The sequence below is a fragment of the Coregonus lavaretus genome (genome assembly GCF_964263955.1).
Source record: "Coregonus lavaretus genome assembly, contig: HAP1_SCAFFOLD_1586, whole genome shotgun sequence".
NCBI classification, from domain to species: Eukaryota; Metazoa; Chordata; class Actinopteri; order Salmoniformes; family Salmonidae; genus Coregonus; species Coregonus lavaretus.
Window position 1 is genome coordinate 67501 of NW_028157585.1, and position 23755 is coordinate 91255.

The 23755-nt window shown below is 50.1% G+C and overlaps 1 protein-coding gene across 1 annotated transcript in view; it reads right to left on the reverse strand.

The window, feature by feature from the left end:
* Nucleotides 1-23543, reverse strand: part of LOC311125235 (uncharacterized protein) — a gene marked incomplete at its 3' end in the record, with an annotated part of 52032 nt that extends 28489 nt beyond the window's left edge. Inside the window, exon 1 of the mRNA XM_084199287.1 lies at nt 23360-23543. The remainder of the gene's footprint in view (nt 1-23359) is intronic.
* Nucleotides 23544-23755: the final 212 nt, after the last annotated feature.

Here is a 23755-nt window from a genome sequence, read left to right on the forward strand (position 1 = left end):
TAGGCCTGTAGGATACAGACAGAGAGAGTCTAGGCCTGTAGGATACAGACAGAGAGAGTCTAGGCCTGTAGGATACAGACAGAGAGAGTCTAGGCCTGTAGGATAGAGACAGAGAGAGTCTAGGCCTGTAGGATACAGACAGAGAGTCTAGGCCTGTAGGATACAGACAGAGAGAGTCTAGGCCTGTAGGATACAGACAGAGAGAGTCTAGGCCTGTAGGATACAGACAGAGAGAGTCTAGGCCTGTAGGATACAGACAGAGAGAGTCTAGGCCTGTAGGATACAGACAGAGAGAGTCTAGGACTGTAGGATACAGACAGAGAGAGTCTAGGCCTGTAGGATACAGACAGAGAGAGTCTAGGCCTGTAGGATACAGACAGAGAGTCTAGGCCTGTAGGATACAGAGAGAGAGAGTCTAGGCCTGTAGGATATAGACAGAGAGAGTCTAGGCCTGTCGGATACAGACAGAGAGAGTCTAGGCTTGTAGGATACAGACAGAGAGAGTCTAGGCCTGTAGGATACAGACAGAGAGAGTCTAGGCCTGTAGGATACAGACAGAGAGAGTCTAGGACTGTAGGATACAGACAGAGAGAGTCTAGGCCTGTAGGATACAGACAGAGAGAGTCTAGGCCTGTAGGATACAGACAGAGAGTCTAGGCCTGTAGGATACAGAGAGAGAGAGTCTAGGCCTGTAGGATATAGACAGAGAGAGTCTAGGCCTGTAGGATACAGACAGAGAGAGTCTAGGCTTGTAGGATACAGACAGAGAGAGTCTAGGCCTGTAGGATACAGACAGAGAGAGTCTAGGCCTGTAGGATACAGACAGAGAGAGTCTAGGCCTGTAGGATACAGACAGAGAGAGTCTAGGCCTGTAGGATACAGACAGAGAGAGTCTAGGCCTGTAGGATATAGACAGAGAGAGTCTAGGCCTGTAGGATACAGACAGAGAGAGTCTAGGCCTGTAGGATATAGACAGAGAGAGTCTAGGCCTGTAGGATACAGACAGAGAGAGTCTAGGCCTGTAGGATACAGACAGAGAGAGTCTAGGCCTGTAGGATACAGACAGAGAGAGTCTAGGCCTGTATGATATGGACAGAGAGAGTCTAGGCCTGTAGGATACAGACAGAGAGAGTCTAGGCCTGTAGGATACAGACAGAGAGAGTCTAGGCCTGTAGGATACAGACAGAGAGAGTCTAGGCCTGTAGGATACAGACAGAGAGAGTCTAGGCCTGTAGGATACAGACAGAGAGAGTCTAGGCCTGTAGGATACAGACAGAGAGAGTCTAGGCCTGTAGGATACAGACAGAGAGAGTCTAGGCCTGTAGGATACAGACAGAGAGAGTCTAGGCCTGTAGGATACAGACAGAGAGAGTCTAGGCCTGTAGGATACAGACAGAGAGAGTCTAGGCCTGTAGGATACAGACAGAGAGAGTCTAGGCCTGTAGGATATAGACAGAGAGAGTCTAGGCCTGTAGGATACAGACAGAGAGAGTCTAGGCCTGTAGGATACAGACAGAGAGAGTCTAGGCCTGTAGGATACAGACAGAGAGAGTCTAGGCCTGTAGGATACAGACAGAGAGAGTCTAGGCCTGTAGGATACAGACAGAGAGAGTCTAGGCCTGTAGGATACAGACAGAGAGAGTCTAGGCCTGTAGGATACAGACAGACAGAAAGAGACTGGTGATGTATTGGCACATGTGCTTCAGTGCTCAGAGAGGCAGAGAGAAGCTGAGACTGAGGGTGAGGGTGTGTGTGAGTGTGTGTGTGTGTGTGGCTTGACTTCAGCAGGGGTGAAATCAGAAGCCTTTGAGTGTATTTCACACTTAACGCTCCCTGGGTTTAAGACTTCAGATGGAGTGTGTCTCACAGCGCTGTGTGTGTGTCTCAGAGCTGTGTTTGTCGATGTCACTGCATCTTCCACCTCAGCTCGCTCTAGCTCTGACAGTGTGTGCGTGTCTTAAACCTGTGCGTGTGTGTGTGTGAGTGTGTGCTATGACAGGGTGTGAGCCGCGAGGCAGCACAGCATGGTGATACAGGTACATGTGCAAAGCAGTGAGGTGATGATATCACAGACACCTTAGCAACCAGCTCAGCCCAAGTCTATCTTCTTCTAGGGGTCCTGTACACACACACACACACACACACACACACACACACACACACACACACACACACACACACACACACACACACACACACACACACACACACACACACACACACACACACAAGTTACCTAGGAAATGCCAGTCTGTTAAATCCTTTTTAACAGGTTTCTAAAGAAGAGTTATGGTAAAGTTGTTCTTTTAAAAAGTAAGCTTCTCTTCTCTCCTCTTCATAAACGTTATTTTCTATTAGACGTTACCTATCAGAAGGCTCCTGAGTGTCTTTCTATAATCAATAGGACTTAATAGGACTAGTCACTGTGGCATGACAGACCAGTGCCAGAACCATAGACATCAGTCTTCAATAGTAAGTTAATAGAAAGTCAATGGGATGAGAGGAGGGGGAAATGTAACGTTTAATAATGACTCCATTTAGCCACTAATGTCTGTTCAATGTTATGGGACAGGGACGTGGAGTGGGTGTGTTTGTGAGTAGTCAGTGTAATGGTATAGACAGGGACGTGCAGTGGGTGTGTTTGTGTGTGTGTGTGTTTGTGTGTGAGTAGTCAGTGTATTGGTATGGACAGGGAGGAGCAGTACTCTCATATGAACAATCCATCATTTTTTACAGTGAGAGTTCTATTCCAATCAACTCCATGATAATCTATAGGAATAACAGCCAGTATATTTCTCTGACAACTCCATGATAATCTATAGGAATAACAGCCAGTATATTTCTCTGACAACTCCATGATAATATATAGGAATAACAGCCAGTATATTTCTCTGACAACTCCATGATAATATATAGGAATAACAGCCAGTATATTTCTCTGACAACTCCATGATAATCTATAGGAATAACAGCCAGTATATTTCTCTGACAACTCCATGATAATCTATAGGAATAACAGCCAGTATATTTCTCTGACAATTTGCTCTCTTTTCACCTTTTTCACTCTCCCTTTCTTACTTTCTCTCTCTCTCTCTTTCTTTCTCAACCTCTCCCTCTTCCCCTCCTGGTCCACACCATAGCATCTCTTTCCAGCGAGTGTAAGTATACTTTCAGAGCTGGTTTTGACGTCTCTAGACTATCAATAAAAGTCCCAACCCAGGCCCACAGAACACAACCCTAATGATCAAACTCAACAGCGTTTCGCAATCACAATAAACCTCTCTAAGTATCGTCCTGTTTTATTTGGCTCCACACTCCCAAAACCTCTCCATCACTCCTCAAGCCCGTGTTTTAATCATTCAGTTATTTTCTAATATATCCTTTTATTTCTTCCAACATGGGCCTACTATAGGGTACCATTTAGGACGCCGCATTAGAGGTGTTTTATATGATTAAACTGCACTGGCAGAGTGAGACGGGGCCTGAGTGGGTCCTCTGACAACCCTAGCTGAGCGCTTTCACACATATCCATGCCTGTGGAAATAGCCTTTTTCCACTGCTGAGGAGGAATGTGCTGGAAAGAGGGATGGAGAGGGAGAGAGAAGAGGTAGAGAGAGAGAAAGAGAGGGAGGGAGAGAGAGAGAGAGAGAGAGAGAGAGAGAGAGAGAGAGAGAGAGAGAGAGAGAGAGAGAGAGAGAGAGAGAGAGAGAGAGAGAGAGAGAGAGAGAGAGAGAGAGAGAGAGAGAGAGAGAGAGAGAGAGAGAGAGAGAGAAAGAAAGGTGGCACTAGTGGGCCAACCTCACAGACTCTTTTCCTATCTCTCTGCATTTTCCTTCCTTTCTCTCTCTCTCTCTCTCTCTCTCTCTCTCTCTCTCTCTCTCACTCTCTTTCCCCATCTCTCTTTTTCTCCCCCACTCTCCTTCCCTCTAAAGATGGCGGTCAGAGCTGGGCGTTTATTAGTAGCACTTTTGGTTTGAAGCGGAGGCCAGTTACTTCAATTGTCATTTAGGGAGTCATTCTTCCCATATTGGCCATTATGACACTATGAGAAGAGGACAAGCTGTGTTCCTTTGAAAAAGGCTAATTTGAAAAAGCTCAGTATTGGAGAATGTGGTGGGTTTGGCAGTTCATCTCAGGTTAACTACAGAGGGTGGTGGGTGTTGAGTGGGAGAACAGGGGAGAAGGGGGGAATGGGAGGAGTCTGGGGGAGAATGAGAGAGAATAGGCTGATTCAGTCTTAATGGATGGACATTAACATAGAGAGAAATGTGATGAGAAATCAATTAATTTGAAAATGAATTCTAAGCACTCTAGTCGTTGAGATGCCTTTGTTGTGTGTGATGAGACGGAATGACAGTTGTTCATTCCAGAGACGAGACACACACACACACTTCTCTCCCCGAGCTACGTGAGCTTTAATCACCTGTCTGTCCCTGAGGGAGTGGCATCACTCATAAACCATCCTCCCTCTCTCACCCCCTTCCTCCCCCCTTCTCTCCCTCCCTCCTGTCACATTAGCATACATGCCTGTGTGTGCCTGTGTGTTATGGGGTTGTACACTGTGTGTGTGTGTGTGTGTGTGTGTGTGTGTGTGTGTGTGTGTGTGTGTGTGTGTGTGTGTGTGTGTGTGCCCATGTGCATCAGGCTTTAGCCTTTTAATAACCTGGCTCTCTGGGGGAACACATGAACAAGGGAGTATGTGCTATGTACGTGCATGTGTAGCTGGCACAGGGGAGCTTTCACTTAAATCAATTATACTTCCTTCCTTCCTTCCTTCCTTCCTTCCTTCCTTCCTTCCTTCCTTCCTTCCTTCCTTCCTTCCTTCCTTCCTTCCTTCCTTCCTTCCTTCCTTCCTTCCCTCCCTCCCTCCCTACCTACCTCCCTCCCTCCCTCCCCCCTCCTCTCCCCTGGTCACTGAGGCAGTGGCCCCCAGGTTCGCCCGGGGTCTCCCACCCCCTCTATCAGTGTCCCCAGGGGTCTCTCAACCCTTCTCCCAGGTGCTCGTCACACTGATTAGACAGCCAGCTGGTGACAGCTAGACCACCTGGCCTGATAACAGCACAGAGCACACATCCCATAATAACCCCACAGAGCACACAGCCCATAATAGCCCCACAGTGTACAGCCCCATAATAACCCCACAGTGTACAGCCCCATAATAACCCCACAGTGTATAACCCCATAATAGCCCCACAGTGTACAGCCCCATAATAACCCCACAGTGTACAGCCCATAATAACCCCCCAGTGTACAGCCCCATAATAACCCCACAGTGTACAGAGACTAGACTCATCTCCGTCTGTCAGTCATACTCACAGTCTCACTGAGAAAAGGAGGGAGAGACAGAAGAATAAAGGAGAAAAGAAGGGAGGCCAGGGGAAAACAGAGGGAGGCCAGGGGAAAACAGAGGGAGGCCAGGGGAAAAAAAGAGGGAGGCCAGGGGAAAAAAGGAGGGAGGCCAGGAATTAAAAAGAGGGAGGCCAGGGATAAAGAGGGAGGCCAGGGGAAAAGAGGGTGGCCAGGGGAAAAGAGGGAGGCCAGGGATAAAGAGGGAGGCCAGGGGAAAAGAGGGAGGCCAGGGGAAAAGAGGGAGGCCAGGAATTAAAAAGAGGGAGGCCAGGGGAAAAGAGGGAGGCCAGGGATAAAGAGGGAGGCCAGGGGAAAAGAGGGAGGCCAGGGATTAAAAAAAAAAATTAATCTCCTAATTAACAGTGTTTTTATAGAGGCTTTTAAAGTGCTGGACTGGTATTACACTGGACTGGTATTACACTGGACTGGTATTACACTGGACTGGTATTACACTGGACTGGTATTACACTGGACTGGTATTACACTGGACTGGTATTACACTGGACTGGTACTGGAGGAGAGGCATGGTGGCACAGAACTGGGGTTTCTTTCTCACGCTCGCTTGCTCTCTCCGTCTATCCCTTTATCTGAAGGGCGGCCAGCCCGGTCCAAACCCACCAGGACCCTGGGCAGTGCCATGCCGCCACCAGAACATCAGTACAGGCGCCATGCGGCCGCTCCGGCCCTGTCTCAGTCCTTCCCCGCTCTCCTCTCACTCAGCTCCTCACAGCCCAGATATACCTCATCTAGCATAGTGACCCACACAACAACCAACCAGCCATTACACAGTCTCTCACACACAGATCCAGACTCAGATATACACATCAGTCAAACACACAAACACACACACCCTTCCCATCTCTCTCAGCCAGACCACCCCATTACTCCCCTCTGCTAGTGTGTCAGTCCCTCTCCTCTGGTGTGGTCAGTGTGGGTTTTATGAGCCACTTTCCCTGACTGCCTTTCCTCTCTGTACAGCTGTGATGTTGTTTTATTGTGTTAGAGCTGTTCACAGGGTGTTCAGACGCAGACATTAACACAACTGTCATGAACACAAAGTCTTTAAGACCACACTAAAATTGTCACGATCGTCTGACGAATGAGACCAAAGCGCAGCGCGTTGAGTGAACATGACTTTATTAAATTAAAAGTACTCAATGCCAAAACAACAAACAATGACGATACGTGAAGTCCACAGTGACAAACACTGAATACGGAACAAAAACCCACAACACTAAGGTGAACACTGACAGTTTAAATATGGCTCCCAATCAGAGATAACGAGCCGACAGCTGACACTCGTTACCACTGATTGGGAGTCACACGACCAAACAAGGAAACACAACCAAAACCAAACCAAACACAACAAAACGAACACACCCTGGCTCAACATACAAAGTCCCGGAGCCAGAGCGTGACAGTACCCCCCCCTAAAGGCGCGGACTGCGACCGCGCCTCAAAAACCCCAAACAGGGGAGGGCTGGGTGGGCATTACTCCTCGGAGGCGGCTCCGGCTCCGGGCTTGACCACCACCCTTCTTCAATCCCCCCGTAGCGCCCCCGGTCCGATCTGACCCAGCTGGTAGGATCTGGACTGACGACGCGCACCCCTGGCTTGGCGCGTGAGGCAGGAACGGACCGGACCTGGCTGACGATACGCACCCTAGGCTTGATGCGTGGAGCCGGACCGGACCTCACCAGGCTGACGACTCGCATCCCTGGCTTGGTGCGAGTAGTAGGAATGGGCTGGATCAGGCTGACGGCTCGCACCCTTGGCTTGGTGCGAGTAGCAGGGACGAGCTGAACCAGGCTGACGACTCGCACCCTTGGCTTGGTGCGAGTAACAGGAACGGGCTGGACCAGGCCGACGACTCGTACCCCTGGCTTGGTGCGAGTAGCAGGAACGGGCTGGACCAGGCTGACGACTCGCACCCTTGGCTTGGTGCGAGTAGCAGGAATGGGCTGGACCAGGCTGACGACTCGCACCCTTGGCTTGGCGCGAGTAGCAGGAACAGGCCGGGCTGGGCTGGCGACGCACACCGTAGGTTTTGTGCGTGGAGCAGGAACAGGCCGGGCTGGGCTGGCGACGCACACCGTAGGCTTTGTGCGTTGAGCAGGAACAGGCCGGGCTGGGCTGGCGACGCACACCGTAGGCTTTGTGCGTTGAGCAGGAACAGGCCGGGCTGGGCTGGCGACGCACACAGTAGGCTTTGTGCGTTGAGCAGGAACAGGCCGGGCTGGGCTGGCGACGCACACCGTAGGTTTTGTGCGTGGAGCAGGAACAGGCCGGGCTGGGCTGGCGACGCACACCGTAGGTTTTGTGCGTGGAGCAGGAACAGGCCGGGCTGGACTGGCGACGCACACCGTAGGTTTTGTGCTTGGAGCAGGAACAGGCCGGGCTGGGCTGGCGACGCACACCGTAGGCTTTGTGCGTTGAGCAGGAACAGGCCGGGCTGGGCTGGCGACGCACACCGTAGGCTTTGTGCGTTGAGCAGGAACAGGCCGGGCTGGGCTGGCGACGCACACCGTAGGTCTGGTACGTGGAGCAGGAACAGGCCGGGCTGGGCTGGCGACGCACACCGTGGACTTGGTGCGTGGAGTAGGAACAGGCCGGTCCATACTGGGAACACACACCACTGGCCTTAACCGGGGATCAGGAACGGGCCGGATCGGACTGGTAACACACCTCAGTCTCTCACGCCGTGCCTCAACTACTTCCCTCCCTCTACTCGCCAATGGCTCCCGTAATCCGGTAGCCTTCTCTCCACGTCTCCCTGTGGCAGCCTCCTGCTGCCCAGCCGCCCAAGCCATGTGCCCCCCCCAAAAAACTTTTTGGGGTTGCCTCTCGTCCTTCCGACGATGGCCCTGCTGACGCCGTTGCTCCTCTCTCAGTCGCCTCTCCACTGTTTTACTCCATGGCCGGCGATCCATCCCATCCAGGATCTCCTCCCAAGTCCAAGACCCTTTACCTTCCAAAATCTCCTCCCATGTCCAGACCCTTGGCTCCTGGACACGCTGCTTGGTCCTGGTACGGTGGGTTTTTCTGTCACGATCGTCTGACGAATGACACCAAAGCGCAGCGCGTTGAGTGAACATGACTTTATTAAATTAAAGTACTCAATGCCAAAACAACAAACAATGACGATACGTGAAGTCCACAGTGACAAAGACTGAATACGGAACAAAAACCCACAACACTAAGGTGAACACTGACAGTTTAAATATGGCTCCCAATCAGAGATAACGAGCCGACAGCTGACACTCGTTACCACTGATTGGGAGTCACACGACCAAACAAGGAAACACAACCAAAACCAAACCAAACACAACAAAACGAACACACCCTGGCTCAACATACAAAGTCCCGGAGCCAGAGCGTGACAAAAATAGCACACCGTCATAGATTATATATAGAGGAAGTGGAGTTTCGCTCAATCAGTCTGGTTAATCAATAGTCACTTAATAGACGTGCAGTATTTCACACATTTTAGTTTTATATTAAGGCGTGTCTGTGTTGAAGTGTCAGGATTTATGAATATATTGAATTGAATATTAATGACTTCAGGTTCTGCAATAAAAGTAATCTATTAGCCTTTCTGTCCTTGAGAGTCTCTCTCTCAATTCAATTTCAATTCTATTTCAATTTAAGGGCTTTATTGGCATGGGAAACGTGTGTTAACATTGCCAAAGCAAGTGAAGTAGATAGTAAACAAAAGTGAAATAAACAATAAATATTAACAGTAAATATTACACTCAGAAGTTCCAAAAGAATAAAGACATTTCAAATGTCATATTATGTATATATACAGTGTTGTAACAATGTGCAAATAGTTAAAGTACAAATGGGAAAATAAATAAACATAAATATGGGTGTCACGCCCTGGCTCTGGGGACACTGTTATGTTGAGCCAGGGTGTGTAGATCTATGGGTGTTTATTTCTATGTTGGCCAGAGTGACTCCCAATCAGAGGCAACGAGTGTCAGCTGTCGTGGGTTGTCTCTGATTGGGAGCCATATTTAACTGTCTGTTTTTCATTCGGGTTTGTGGGATTTTGTTCGTGTTTGGTTGTGTATTGACCATTGACTGTCACGTCGTTGTTTTGATCGGGTGATCATTCTAATAAATAATATGTTCACATTCAACGCTGCGCCTTGGTCCGCTTCATCATGTGTCAACGATCGTTACAGAAAATCCCACCAAGATGTGACCAAGCAGCGTGTCCAGGAGCCATCGCCAGGGAGATCCCTAACAGATCTCCTTCGCCTCCTCGACTGGGTCAAGCCGAGTGAGGAAGAGAAGGGCTTGACCTTGTGGCAGAAGGGCGAAAGGCTGGCGAGGGACATGGAGACCTGGTCCACGGGTAGGGGAGACGCCCAGAAAATGTTTAGGGGGGGGCTAACGCCGTGGACGACGGGGCAGCAGGAGGCCGCTAGGTTACGGGAGTCACTGGTCACCAGGGGGAGGGAGGATGTAGAGGCACGGCGAGAGGTACTGGCGTGTGTTGCCAGTCCGGTCCGGCCTGTTCCTGATCCCCACGTAGGGCCAGTGGTGTGTGTTCCCAGTACGGTCCGGCCTGTTCCTGCCACTCGCACCAAGTCTACGGTGCGCGTCGCCAGCCCAGTCCGGCCCATTCCTGCTCCCCGCACCAAGTCAGGGGTGCGCTTCGACAGCCCGGCTCGGCCCGTTCCTGCTCCCCGCACCAAGTCAGTGGTGCGCTTCGACAGCCCGGCTCGGCCCGTTCCTGCTCCCCGCACCAAGTCAGGGGTGAGCTTCGACAGCCCGGCTCGGCCCGCTCCTGCTCCCCACACCAAGCCAGTGGTGTGCGTCGTCAGTCCGGCACGGCCCGTGCCTGTTCCCCGCACCAAGTCAGGGGTGCGCTTCGACAGCCCGGCTCGGCCCGCTCCTGCTCCCCACACCAAGCCAGTGGTGTGCGTCGTCAGTCCGGCACGGCCCGTGCCTGTTCCACCGGTGGCTGGTCCGGCACCGGTCAGATGCTTCACGCCGGAGCTAGAGCAATCCGCTCCACCAGTGTGCAGTCCAGCTCCGGCCAGCGGGGCCAGACCGGACCAGGGGTACTTTGGGGGGTTGGAGAGGGAGCGGGGATCAGGCCCGGAGCCGGATCCGCCGCCTAGGCGGAGTGCCCACCCGGTCCCTCCCCTGTGGGTTTTGGTTGACGCGGTCGGAGTCCGCGCCTTTAGGGGGGGGTACTGTCACGCCCTGGCTCTGGGGACACTGTTATGTTGAGCCAGGGTGTGTAGATCTATGGGTGTTTATTTCTATGTTGGCCAGAGTGACTCCCAATCAGAGGCAACGAGTGTCAGCTGTCGTGGGTTGTCTCTGATTGGGAGCCATATTTAACTGTCTGTTTTTCATTCGGGTTTGTGGGATTTTGTTCGTGTTTGGTTGTGTATTGACCATTGACTGTCACGTCGTTGTTTTGATCGGGTGATCATTCTAATAAATAATATGTTCACATTCAACGCTGCGCCTTGGTCCGCTTCATCATGTGTCAACGATCGTTACAATGGGTTGTATTTACAATGGTGTTTGTTCTTCACTGGTTGCCCTTTTCTTGTGGCAACAGGTCACAAATCTTGCTGCTGTTATGGCACACTGTGGTTTTTCACCCAGTAGATAAGGGAGTTTATCAAAATTGGGTTTGTTTTTGAATTCTTTGTGGATCTCTGTAATATGAGGGAAATATGTGTCTCTAATATGGTCATACATTTGGCAGGAGGTTAGGAAGTGCAGCTCAGTTTCCACGTCATTTTGTGGGCAGTGTGCACATAGCCTGTCTTCTCTTGAGAGCCAGGTCTGCCTACGGCGGCCTTTCTCAATAGCAAGGCTATGCTCACTGAGTCTGTACATAGTCAAAGCTTTCCTTAAGTTTGGGTCAGTCACAGTGGTCAGGTATTCTGCCACTGTGTACTCTCTGTTTAGAGCCAAATAGCATGCTCTGTTTTTTTGTTAAAGAGTAATTCTCTTTTTGTTTTCTCATGGTTTGGTTGGGTATAATTGTGTTGTTGTCCTGGGGCTCTGTGGGGTCTGTTTGTGTTTGTGAACAGAGCCCCAGGACCAGCTTACTTAGGGGACTCTTCTCCAAGTTCATCTCTCCGTAGGTGATGGCTTTGTTATGGAAGGTTTGGGAATCGCTTCCTTTAAAGTCGTTATAGAATTGAACGGCTCTTTTCTGGATTTTGATAATTAGCGGGTATCTGCCTAATTCTGCTCTGTATGCATTATTTGATGTTTTTCGTTGTACACTGAGGATATTTTTGCAGAATTCTGCATGCAGGGTCTCAATTTGGTGTTTGTCCCATTTTGTGAATTCTTGGTTGGTGAGCGGACCCCAGACCTCACAACCATAAAGGACAATGGGTTCTATAACTGATTCAAGTATTTTTAGCCAGATCCTAATTGGTATGTCAAATTCTATGTTCCTTTTGATGGCATAGAAGGCCCTTCTTGCCTTGTCTCTCAGATCGTTCACAGCTTTGTGGAAGTTACCTGTGGCGCTGATGTTTAGGCCGAGGTATGTATCGTTTTTTGTGTGCTCTAGGGCAACGGTGTCTAGATGGAATTTGTATTTGTGGTCCTGGCAACTGGACCTTTTTTGGAACACCATTATTTTTGTCTTTGTTATATTAGTCTTACTGAGATTTACTGTCAGGGCCCAGGTCTGACAGATTCTGTGCAGAAGGTCTAGGTGCTGCTGTAGGCCCTCCTTGGTTGGTGACAGAAGCACCAGATCATCAGCAAACAGTAGACATTTGACTTCAGATTCTAGTAGGATGAGGCCGGGTGCTGCAGACTGTTCTAGTGCCCTCGCCAATTCGTTGATATATATGTTAAAGAGGGTGGGGCTTAAACTGCATCCCTGTCTCACCCCACGGCCCTGAGGAAAGAAATGTGTGTGTTTTTTGCCAATTTTAACCGCACACTGGTTGTTTGTGTACAGGGATTTCATAATGTTGTATGTTTTTCCCCCCAACCCCACTTTCCATCAATTTGTATAGCAGACCCTCATGCCAAATTGAGTCAAAAGCTTTTTTGAAATCAACAAAGCATGAGAAGACTTTGCCTTTGTTTTGGTTTGTTTGTTTGTAAATTAGGGTGTGCAGGGTGAATACGTGGTCTGTCGTACGGTAATTTCGTAAAAAGCCAATTTGACATTTGCTCTGTACATTGTTTTCACTGAGGAAATGAACTAGTCTGCTGTTAAAGATAATGCAGAGGATTTTCCCAAGGTTGCTGTTGACGCATATACCATGGTAATTATTGGGGTCAAATTTGTCTCCACTTTTATGGATTGGGGTGATCAGTCCTTGGTTCCGAATATTGGGGAAGATGCCAGAGCTAAGGATGATGTTAAAGAGTTTAAGTATAGCCAATAAGAATTTGTGGTCTGTATATTTTATAATTTCAATTAGGATACCATCAACACCACAGGCCTTTTTGGGTTGGAGGGTTTGTATTTTGTCCTGTAGTTCATTCAATGTAATTGGAGAATCCAGTGGGTTCTGGTAGTCTTTAATAGTTGATTCTAAGATTTGCATTTGATCATGTATATATTTTTTGCTGTTTGTTCTTTGTTATAGGGCCAAAAAGATTGGAGAAGTGGTTTACCCATACATCTCCGTTTTGGATAGATAGCTCTTCGTGTTGTTGTTTGTTTAGTTTTTTCGAATTTTCCCAGAAGTGGTTAGTCTATGGATTCTTCAATTACATTGAGCTGATTTCTGACATGCTGTTTCTTCTTTTTCCGTAGTGTATTTCTGTATTGTTTTAGTGATTCACCATAGTGAAGGCGTAGACTCAGGTTTTCTTGGTCTCTATGTTTTTGGTTGGTGTCACGATCGTTATGAGAAGACACGGACCAAGGCGCAGCGTGATAAGCGTACATTTTAATAAGTACTTACACGAACAAAACAACAAACCAAACGATATGTGAAGTCCTAGGTTAATACAAAGCAAACCTTACGGAACAAGATCCCACAAAACTAAAATGCCAAAAGGCTGCCTAAGTATGGTCCCCAATCAGAGACAACGAGCTACAACTGTCTCTGATTGGGAACCACCCTGGCCAACATAGATATACACGATCTAGAAAACAAACATAGAAAACTAAACATAACAAGTCCACACCCTGGCTCAACATTTAAGAGTCCCCAGAGCCAGGGCGTGACAGTACCCCCCCCCCCCCCCCCCCCCCAAAGGCGCGGACTGCGACCGCGCCAACCAAACACAACAGGGGAGGGGCCGGGTGGGCATTCCACCTCGGAGGCGGCTCCGGCTCCGGGCGTGACCACCACTCTCCTTCTACCCCCCGTAGCGCCCCTGGTCTGGTCCCGCTGGCCGGAGCTGGACTGGACACCGGTGGAGGCACGGGCCGGTGTGCCGGACTGATGACGTGCACCACTGGCTTGGTGCGGGGAGCAGGAACGGGCCGGACCGGGCTGACGACGCGCACCACTGGCTTGGTGCGGGGAGCAGGAACGGGCCGGACCGGGCTGACGACGCGCACCACAGGCTTGGTGCGGGGAGCAGGAACAGGCCGGACCGGGCTGGTGACGCGCACCACTGGCTTGGTGCGGGGAGCAGGAACGGGCCGGACCGGGCTGACGACGCGCACCACTGGCTTGGTGCGGGGAGCAGGAACAGGCCGGACCGGGCTGGCGACGCACACCACAGGCTTGGTGAGAGGGACAGGAACGGGCCAGACCGGGCTGACGACGCGCACCACAGGCTTGGTGCGAGGTACAGGAACAGGCCGGACCGGGCTGACGACGCGCACCACAGGCTTGGTGCGAGGGACAGGAACAGGCCGGACCGGGCTGGCGACGCGCACCACTGGCTTGGTGCGGGGAGCAGGAACAGGCCGGGCTGGACTGGGAACACGCACCATAGGCTTGGTGCGGGGAGCCGGAACGGGCCGGGCTGGACTGGGAACACGCACCATAGGCTTGGTGCGGGGAGCTGGAACGGGCCGGGCCGGACTGTGGAGGCGGACTGGAGGTCTGGAGCGGAGAGCTGACACAACCCGTCCTGGCTGAATGCCTATTTCCACACAATATGTGTGAGGCATCAGCACAGGACGTACAGGGCTGTGCACTCGTACTGGCGCTACAGCACGTGGCACTGGCGCAGGATATACGGGACCGAGGAGGGGTACTGGAGGCCACGAGCGTTGAGCCGGCACACCCCGTCCTGGCTGCATGCCCACATTAGCACGACACGTGTGTGGTGCTAGCACAGGACGTACAGGACTGTGCCGGAACACTCGCGGCACAGTACGTGGCTCTGCATAACACGGAGCCTGCCCTTTTAGCCCCCCAAAAAAATTATTGGGGCAGTCTCTCGGGCTTCCTCCTCGGCCGGTACCCACTGCGTTGCCGCTGCTCCTCTCTGTAACGCGCCTCCACAGTCTCCTCCCAAGGACGGTGATCCATTCCGGCCTGGATCTCTTCCCAAGTCCAGGATCCCTTCCTGTCCAGGATCTCCTCCCAAGTCCAGGCTGTCTGTTCCTGGACACGCTGCTTGGTCCTCCTTTGGTGGGATCTTCTGTCACGATCGTTATGAGAAGACACGGACCAAGGCACAGTGTGAATAGCGTACATTTAAATAAGTACTTACACGAACAAAACAACAAACCAAACGATACGTGAAGTCCTAGGTTAATACAAAGCAAACCTTACGGAACAAGATGCCACAAAACTAAAATGCCAAAAGGCTGCCTAAGTATGGTCCCCAATCAGAGACAACGAGCTACAGCTGTCTCTGATTGGGAACCACCCTGGCCAACATAGATATACACGATCTAGAAAACAAACATAGAAAACTAAACATAACAAGTCCACACCCTGGCTCAACATTTAAGAGTCCCCAGAGCCAGGGCGTGACAGTTGGATAGGTTTCTCAATTTCTTTCTTAGGTTTTTGCATTCTTCATCAAACTATTTGTCACTGTTGTTACTTTTCTTCGGTTTTCTGTTAGAGATTTTTAGATTTGATAGAGAAGCTGAGAGGTCAAATATACTGTTTAGGTTTTACTGCCAAGTTTACACCTTCACTATTACAGTGGAACGTTTTCTCCAGGAAGTTGTCTAAAAGGGATTGAATTTGTTGTTGCCTAATTATTTTCTGGTAGGTTTCGACACTACTTTCCTTCCCCCTATAGCATTTCTTAATATTACTCAGTTCCTTTGGCTTTGATGCCTCATGATTGAGTATTGCTCTGTTCAAGTAGACTGTGATTTTGCTGTGGTCTGATAGGGGTGTCAGTGGGCTGACTGTGAACGCTCTGAGAGACTCTGGGTTGAGGTCAGTGATAAAGTAGTCTACAGTACTACTGCCAAGAGATTAGCTATAGGTGTACCTACCATAGGAGTCCCCTCGATGCCTACCATTGACTATGTACATACCCAGCGTGCGACAGAGCTGCAGGAGTTGTGTCCCATTTTTGTTGGTTATGTTGTCGTAGTTGTGCCTAGGGGGGCATATGGGGGAGGGAATGCTTTCACCTCCAGGTAAGTGTGTGTCCCCCTGTGTGCTGAGGGTGCCAGGTTCTTGTCCAGTTCTGGCATTTAGGTCGCCACAGACTAGTACATGTCCCTGGGTCTGGAAATGATTGATTTCCCCCTCCAGGATGGAGAAGCTCTTCATTAAAGTATGGGGATTCTAGTGGGGGGATATAGGTAGCACACAGGAGGACATTTTTCTCTGTTGAGATCATTTCCTTTTGAATTTCTAGCCAAATGTAAAATGTTCCTGTTTTGATTAATTTAATATTCCAGGATGAAATAGTGAAGGCTTTGTGTTCCATAAAGTGTCTAATGTTGTTGGTCGTGTGGTATGGCCTCAGGCCAGTAATTGTGAGCAGAGCCTACTGAGCATCTGGTCCATGCCATTGGCTTGGGCTAGTGTAAGAGTAGGGGTTGGGCCTGTTTGCCTGCTCACGGCCTGGGCGTATGTGTGACTTTCATGTTGAGGCCCTCTTTGCGGGAGTGGGGGGCATGGGGTGGGTAGGAGGGGAATAGGTCTGATCTGAGGGGGCCTAAATGGGGTGTGGGCATGGTTGACTTGGGGTGGTGTTAATTGGTGGGGGTGGGGGTGTAGATATGGCTGATGGTGCTGTGGTCTGGATGTAGGTCCTCTCGGCGGGGGTCCTCTGTGTGTAGGTCTGGGAGAGTGTCTCGCTGGTCTGCGCGGGGTGTCTGTTGATCTGTTGCTCCTGTGTGAGGTGTTGGGTCTGCGGTTGAGGGCGATATCCTTTAGGGTCCGGGCGAAGGTGGGCGCTGCTGCCTTGTATAGGTGGACCTGGTCCTAAAGGCTGTTCACGTCCAGGGTGGAGTGGTGGGCCAGGTAGACATTAGGTTTTGAGGCACAGTCACAGGAAATACTTGCATTTACCTGCTGTATGGTAGCAAGGTGGAAGTCTTTTCGTGGTAGCAGGGTTGAGATAACCACTTGTGTGTTGGGGAAAGTAGAAAAAGCTTTTTCTATCACTCCCTTGAGTGCTGTGGCCACACTTTCCTGCTGTGTTCTCAGGTCGTTTGTGCCTGTGTGTATTATTATGTGGCTGGGTGATCGTAGTTGATCCTCAGACAGAAGGGCGTGCTGGGGTTTTGGACACCAGAGTTTAGACACTGTGTGTTTGGGAAAAAGTTTATTTTCTTGTATGTATTTCCCGTTTGAGTCCATAAGGAGTACAATCTGTGGCTTGTGTATGTCCTCAGTGGGTGTGGGGGGGTCGTCATGAGGGCGATCAGGGTGGCTGACAGGGGGGTTGCTCAGAGGGGTTGGGGTCCCCAGGGCTTGGGGTTCTTCATTTGTTTGTCTGGCTGTGATGTCGAGGCTATGGTCAGGGTCTAGGGTGTACTGTTCTGCTGCGGTGTCAAGACTTAGGCCAGGATCTGAGGTGGGCTGTTCTGCTGGCTTCTCTGCGGGGGTGGCCAGCACTCTAATGGGTTGTTCTCTGTCACCCGTCATCATTCTCACCTTCTCCTCCAGCACTCTGATCCTCTCCTCTAGTGCTCTGTTCTTCTCCTGCTCATGCTCTTTCTCCTGTTGATGTTATCTCACCACAGTCCAGAGTACAGACATGTCTCTCTCTACATCCAGCTCTCCAGGTCTAGTTAAGGGGGTGTTGTTGTGCTGGACTGTTGTCTGGGTCTGTGCTGACTGGAGTGTGTTCACCTGCTGTTCCAGCTCCACCTGCTTTACCTCCAGCTGGGTGAATTTATCCTTCATTTCAATGAGGGATTAGTACTCTGTGCTGGGAAGTTGACTTTCTGCTTGGGGTTGCTCTGTGGGGTTATTTAATGAAGACGTCTGGTCTGACCCGCTCAGGGTAGGGGTATCTTTCTCAAGGGAGAGCTTCTCCTGCTGAGCTATTTCTTTGATTATGTGAAAGTCCAGCTGGAACTGTTTGGTGTTGCCCTGTACCAATACTGTTCCAGATTTATAGAGATTTATATTAGATGACTCAGAGTCCTCGTTGTCTAGTATCCTGAGTTTCCACCCATCGCTAACACCCCCCCTCTTAACAGAGGGGTAGTGTGCTAGTATAGCACTGTGCCATGCCAAGGGATGGTCTGTGTGGAAGATAAGGTTGCTTATGTTCCCATTTTTGTAAAAGTCAGCAAAAAGTGTCTCCTGATTTCCCATAAGGAGCTTCATTTTGTACTCTTTTCGTGTCTTATCATTCTTTACATTCAGAGGGTACTGTATTTTAATGACCTCTGAACAGCGTGGGGTTGCTTCTAAGGCCTCTCCATTTGGTTGGTGTAGACTGTGCGACTCTCCTGCCATTGTTGGGCTCAAGGGCTTTGACACCTCTCACTTCACACGTCAGTGCTAATTGAAGTTGTATCGCTTTGTACTAGCAAGCTTGGTAGCCTTAGCATTCAGTCCTTATATAGTAAAATATATCATTGTAATGTATTTTTCTTCTTGGTTTTCGAAAGTAAAAAATAGCTTCAGACTAAACATGACTCACTCAGTTCCAGGTTGGATGGTGTTCTCAGGTTTCTGTTTGTTTGCCAGAGCATTTGCTGTATAGTTTGGGAATAGTCATCCTTGGTAGTAGAAAGCCTTCCAGGTAATTCCAGGTAATTCTGCCCAAAATCAGGTTGTAGGTTTGGAGTTGTGGTTTGGAATGAAGGTTATGTTGTGGAGGGTAGCATCCCGTATATGTCCCTGCCAAAGAATCCAAGTTTATCTAACTCTAAATCTATATTTTTTGTAAAAACATGCTGAAACATGCAGGAGCAATGTCTTTGAGCACTCTCTCCCACCTCTCTCTCTTTTTCTCTCTCCTTGTCTCCTACCTCATCCTTCACTCCGAGGCCTGGATGGAGACAGTGTATACACACTCCCCTGTCATGTGGCGAGGCTCTGGACAATCACTCAAATCATTTGAAGTTCTGGAGAAGTTGGTCTAGGATCAGTTTTTATGAAACTGAACATATTTGAACTACTAAATGTAGATAGGCAACAACAAATGGCAATGAAGTACAGAGGACTATGGAATGAACTCCAGAGTGGTTGGTTAAAACACAAGCTACCAGGCGAAAGAAAAGCTCCATCATCATGTGTTAACTTGACGAGGCCTGCTGATCAAGACTCCATCATCATGTGTTAACTTGACGAGGCCTGCTGATCAAGACTCCACAAATAGCATTAACGTGTATGGAGTCTTTAAAAGGAAAGGTGTGGGTGTGACTAGCTATGGTGTTAATACAACATCATCACACTGTCAGAGATACAGCTGTCTGCTGACAAGCTGAGTGGTGGGGGAGGGTACACACACACACACACACACACACACACACAAACTAACATACCAGTGTTTCCGACGGTGTGACGGTGTGTGTGTGTGTGTGACTGTGTGTGTGTGTTGTGTATAAACTGTCTCCACTACACACCCTGTAGTGAAAACACACATGTTCTGCTTGTTATCGCCAGCTGTCAGGACTGAAGTCATCCTGCATGTTAATTTAAGACCTCCCTCCTCTCTCCCTCTCCCTCCGTCGCTCCCTCTTGCTCCCTCGCTCTCTCTCTCTCCCTCTCTCTCTCTGTCTCTCTCTCTTCCCTCTCTCTCCCTCCCTCTGTCACTCTCTCTCTCCCTCCCTCTCTCTGTCTCTCTCGCTCCCTCTGTCGCTCTCTCTCTCCCTCCCTCTCTCTGTCTCTCTCGCTCCCTCTCTCTCTCTCTCTGTCTCTCTCGCTCCCTCTGTCGCTCTCTCTCTCCCTCTCTCTCTCTGTCTCTCTCTCTCTCTCTTCCCTCTCTCTCCCTCCCTCTGTCGCTCTCTCTCTCCCTCTCTCTCTCTGTCTCTCTCTCTCTCTCTTCCCTCTCTCTCCCTCCCTCTGTCGCTCTCTCTCTCTCTCCTTCTCTCTGTCTCTCTCGCTCCCTCTGTCGCTCTCTCTCTCTCTCTCTCTCCCTCCCTCTAGCTTTTCTCTCGCTCTCTGTCTTTTGCTCTCTCTCTCCCCTCCTCTCTCTCTTTCTCTCCCCCCTCTCTCTCTATATATCTCCCCCCCCCCCTCCCCCCCACAGTTGACCTGATCTCCTTACAGATGAACAGCATACATCAGAGAGAAAGGAGGAAGGAGAAGGAGGGGAAGGAGGAAGGAGAAGAAGGAGGGGAGGGAGGGGAGGGAGGGAGGAGAAGGAGGGAGGCAGGGGACAGAAAGGTCATGGATGTGATCAGTCACAGTGACATGGTGTTGTATTACATTCAGCAACCACATCTCAAACTGATCCCTGTTGTTGTCCCTCTGGAGACCCGTACTGTTGACGTACCGTCACGGATGGATGTGGTGTGTGTGTGTGTGTGTGTGTGTGTGTGTGTGTGTGTGTGTGTGGGACAAAGTTTTGTCACCCCTGGCTATTTGGCTGAGCTCTCCATCATAACATGGCTGTGTTAGTTAGTGGGGTACAGTAATGTAGCTTAGGCTAGCTAGCTATCCTCTATGTATGTATCCCATATGTCAAATGTTTTCTCTGGTATTTCATATGTTTTCAATATGGACCAGTGGGAGTTTGGAAATATATGCAACATTTATGTTTCGTAGAAACGGAGGCCAACTTTTCCAGAATTTGAAATATGAATAATTTAGCGTTTACATTGAGCGTCAGAAAACACACCCGTAACCATGTCAACCGGCCTAAATGAAAGCTGGCAGGTTGGCCTCGAGTGAAGGGAGGATAGGAGAGAGGGAGAGAGAGGAGACGGGACAGGGAGGAGAGGAGAGAGGGAGAGAGAGAGGAGACGAGACAGGGAGAAGAGGAGAGAGGGAGAGAGAGAGGAGACGAGACAGGGAGAAGAGGAGAGAGGGAGAGAGAGAGGAGACGAGACAGGGAGAAGAGGAGAGAGGGAGAGAGAGGAGACGAGACAGGGAGAAGAGGAGAGAGGGAGAGAGAGAGGAGACGAGACAGGGAGAAGAGGAGTGGAAGAGAGGACGTGTAACAAATACAACCCAGGAAATAGCTAAACCATGCTCTAGCGAGGAACCCTTCCACTTCCTATTAGTCCTATGAAATAACAGAGACAGATTTGGCAGTGAAGTGGTTACAGTGCGGGTGAGTGAAATCCACTTATTTTGGCACTTTGATTTGACACCAATTGATTATTAGAGACATGTGTCCTGGTCCCTGCTCCTAGCCTCGTCTCACCCCAGCCCCACTCTGACGTTACAACACTACACCCATAAATGTAGTGTGTGCCTCTCATAGGCCCTACTCTGTGTAAATGTCATTAGTCTGTCTTTATAGAGTGGAATGTGTCACTAGAGAAAGTAAATAGGCCAATATAGAGTATTTTATTAGTCTCATTTACAGTTTCACTCTTTACTAAAGAAAACCCCCAAAACGACACCAAGCCTCTCCTTAACTGGAGGAAGGAGGAGGAGGGGGAGGGAGGAGAGGAGGAGGAGGAGGAAGGAGGAGGAGGAGGAGGGAGAGGAGGAGGAGGAGGGAGGAAAACATATAATTACAGTAGAAGGCTGTAGAAGGATAAGAAGATGAGAGTGAGGGGAAAGAGAGACTGATACACAATGAGAGAGATACAGAGAAAGAGGGTGGGAGAGGGGGGAGGGGAGAGAAGGAAAGAAGTGTTGAAGCTAAACAGAAGAGGAGACTGAGGAGACGGAGGAGTCAGCATCACCTAACTCTCTCTCTCTCTCTCCATCCCTAATGTACAACTGTCTACTCCTCACTTCTATCCTCTATAGTCACCACATTACACATAACTATCCCCAGACCCATTCTCATCCTCATCCCCATCCTCATCCTCATCCTCATCCTCAGCCCCATCCTAATCCTCATCCTCATCCCCAGCCCCATCCTCATCCCCATCCTCATCCTCAGCCCCATCCTAATCCTCATCCTCATCCCCAGCCCCATCCTAATCCTCATCCCATCCTCATCCTCATCCTCATCCCCAGACCCATCCTAATCCTCAGCCCCATCCTCCTCCTCATCCCCATCCTCATCCTCCTCCTCCTCATCCTCATCCTCATCCTCATCCCCATACTCATCCCCATCCTCATCCCCATCCTCCTTCTCATCCTCAGCCCCATCCTCATCCTCATCCCCAGCCCCATCCTCCTCCTCATCCCCATCCTCATCCTCATCCCCATCCTCATTCTCATCCTCAGCCCCATCCTCATCCCCATCCTCATCCCCATCCTCATCCTCATCCTCATCCCCATCCTCATCCCCAGCCCCATCCTCATCCCCATCCTCATCCCCAACCTCATCCCCATCCTCATCCTAATTTTCATCCTCAGCCCCATCCTAATTCTCATCCTCAGCCCCATCCTAATTCTCATCCTCGTCCCTAGTCCCATCCTCATCCTCAGCCCCATCCTCATCCCCATCCCCATCCTCATCCCCATCCTCATCCCCATCCTCATCCTCATCCTCATCCCCATCCTCCTCCTCATCCTCATCCTAATCCTCATCCTCAGCCCCGTCCTAATTCTCATCCTCATCCTCATCCCCATCCTCATCCTCATCCTCATCCTAATCCTCATCCTCAGCCCCATCCTAATTCTCATCCTCATCCCCAGCCCCATCCTCATCCTCATCCTCATCCCCATCCTCATCCTCATCCTAATCCTCATCCCCCAGCCCCATCCTAATCCTCATCCTAATCCTCATCCCCAGCCCCATCCTCATCTCCAGCCCCATGCTCATCCCCAGCCCCATCTCCAGCCCCACCCTCAGCCCACCACAGTAAATTGTCTGTAAATGGACACTTAGATTAGTACAGGGGTCAGCTCTTCCCAGCTTCACAGTCATTTGTAAGGTTTTGTTGGGTTTTGTAAGAGCAGGGAATATAAATTGTCTGGAAGTCTAGATATACATTATACTCCTGCTAAAACAACAGGCTTCTCTCAGGAGGAAGAAGGGAGTGATCTGAGACCATGGTGCCAAAACCTCTCCACAATACTGGACTGTTTTCTAGCTGGGCTGGGGGGGGTGGGAGGGGGGGGGGGTTGGCTCCAGACGACAATATTGAAAAGCATTTATTTTTTCATGTCGGCTACCCGATGACAACCATTTGGCCGAAGAACAAATAATATTTAAGATATTTTATTTTATTTTCCTGCAAGTAAACTCTGTTTTGGCAGTTGGGGAGTTTTCTGTACACGTACAGAACACGTAGAGAAAGGTTCCTTCAATGTATCTTTCTGTTATAGACAGCTTTCTTCTGTGACTTTGTATAGGAGTTGAAAGACTCCCTAACGGTGTGTGTGTGTGTGTGTGTGTGTGTGTCTGTGTGTGCTACTAGGTCTACTGAACTGTGTAAACACAGCAGGCCCTTATTGCTTAATGTAATGTAAATTGAATGATTGTCATTGGTTTGATTGAATAAGAACCCAGTCCAGAGGGAATCAGGACATAGACATGCCAACACCATCCGGCTCTGAAAAACTCTAGTATTGGGAATGCTCCTGTGTTGGGAGAGGTGGTAGGGGTCAGGGGTCAGGGGTTACGGTCAGAGTCCTACCTGCTCTGGGGTCATATTGTGTAGCTCTGTCTCCCAGGCGGTGTGTTGAGAGCGGGTGGTAGGAGGAGGGAGGGGTCAGGGCCTGCAGGATCTGGGGGTCTCTCTCCTGACACAGGTCTCTCAGGTGGCCGATATACATCTTCAGCTTACTGCGGTTCTGGTTCAGGTCCAGGAGAGGGGGAATGATCTGTAGAGGAGGAGGAGGAGGAGGAGAGGGGGATTAGGAGGAGGAGGAGGAGAGGGGGAGGAGGAGAGGGGGATGAGGAGGAGGAGGAGGAGGAGAGGAGGAGGAGGAGGAGGAGGAGGAGGTGAGGGAGATGAGGAGGAGGAGGAGGAGGAGGACAGGGAGATGAGGAGGAGGAGGAGGAGGAGGAGGTGAGGGAGATGAGGAGGTAG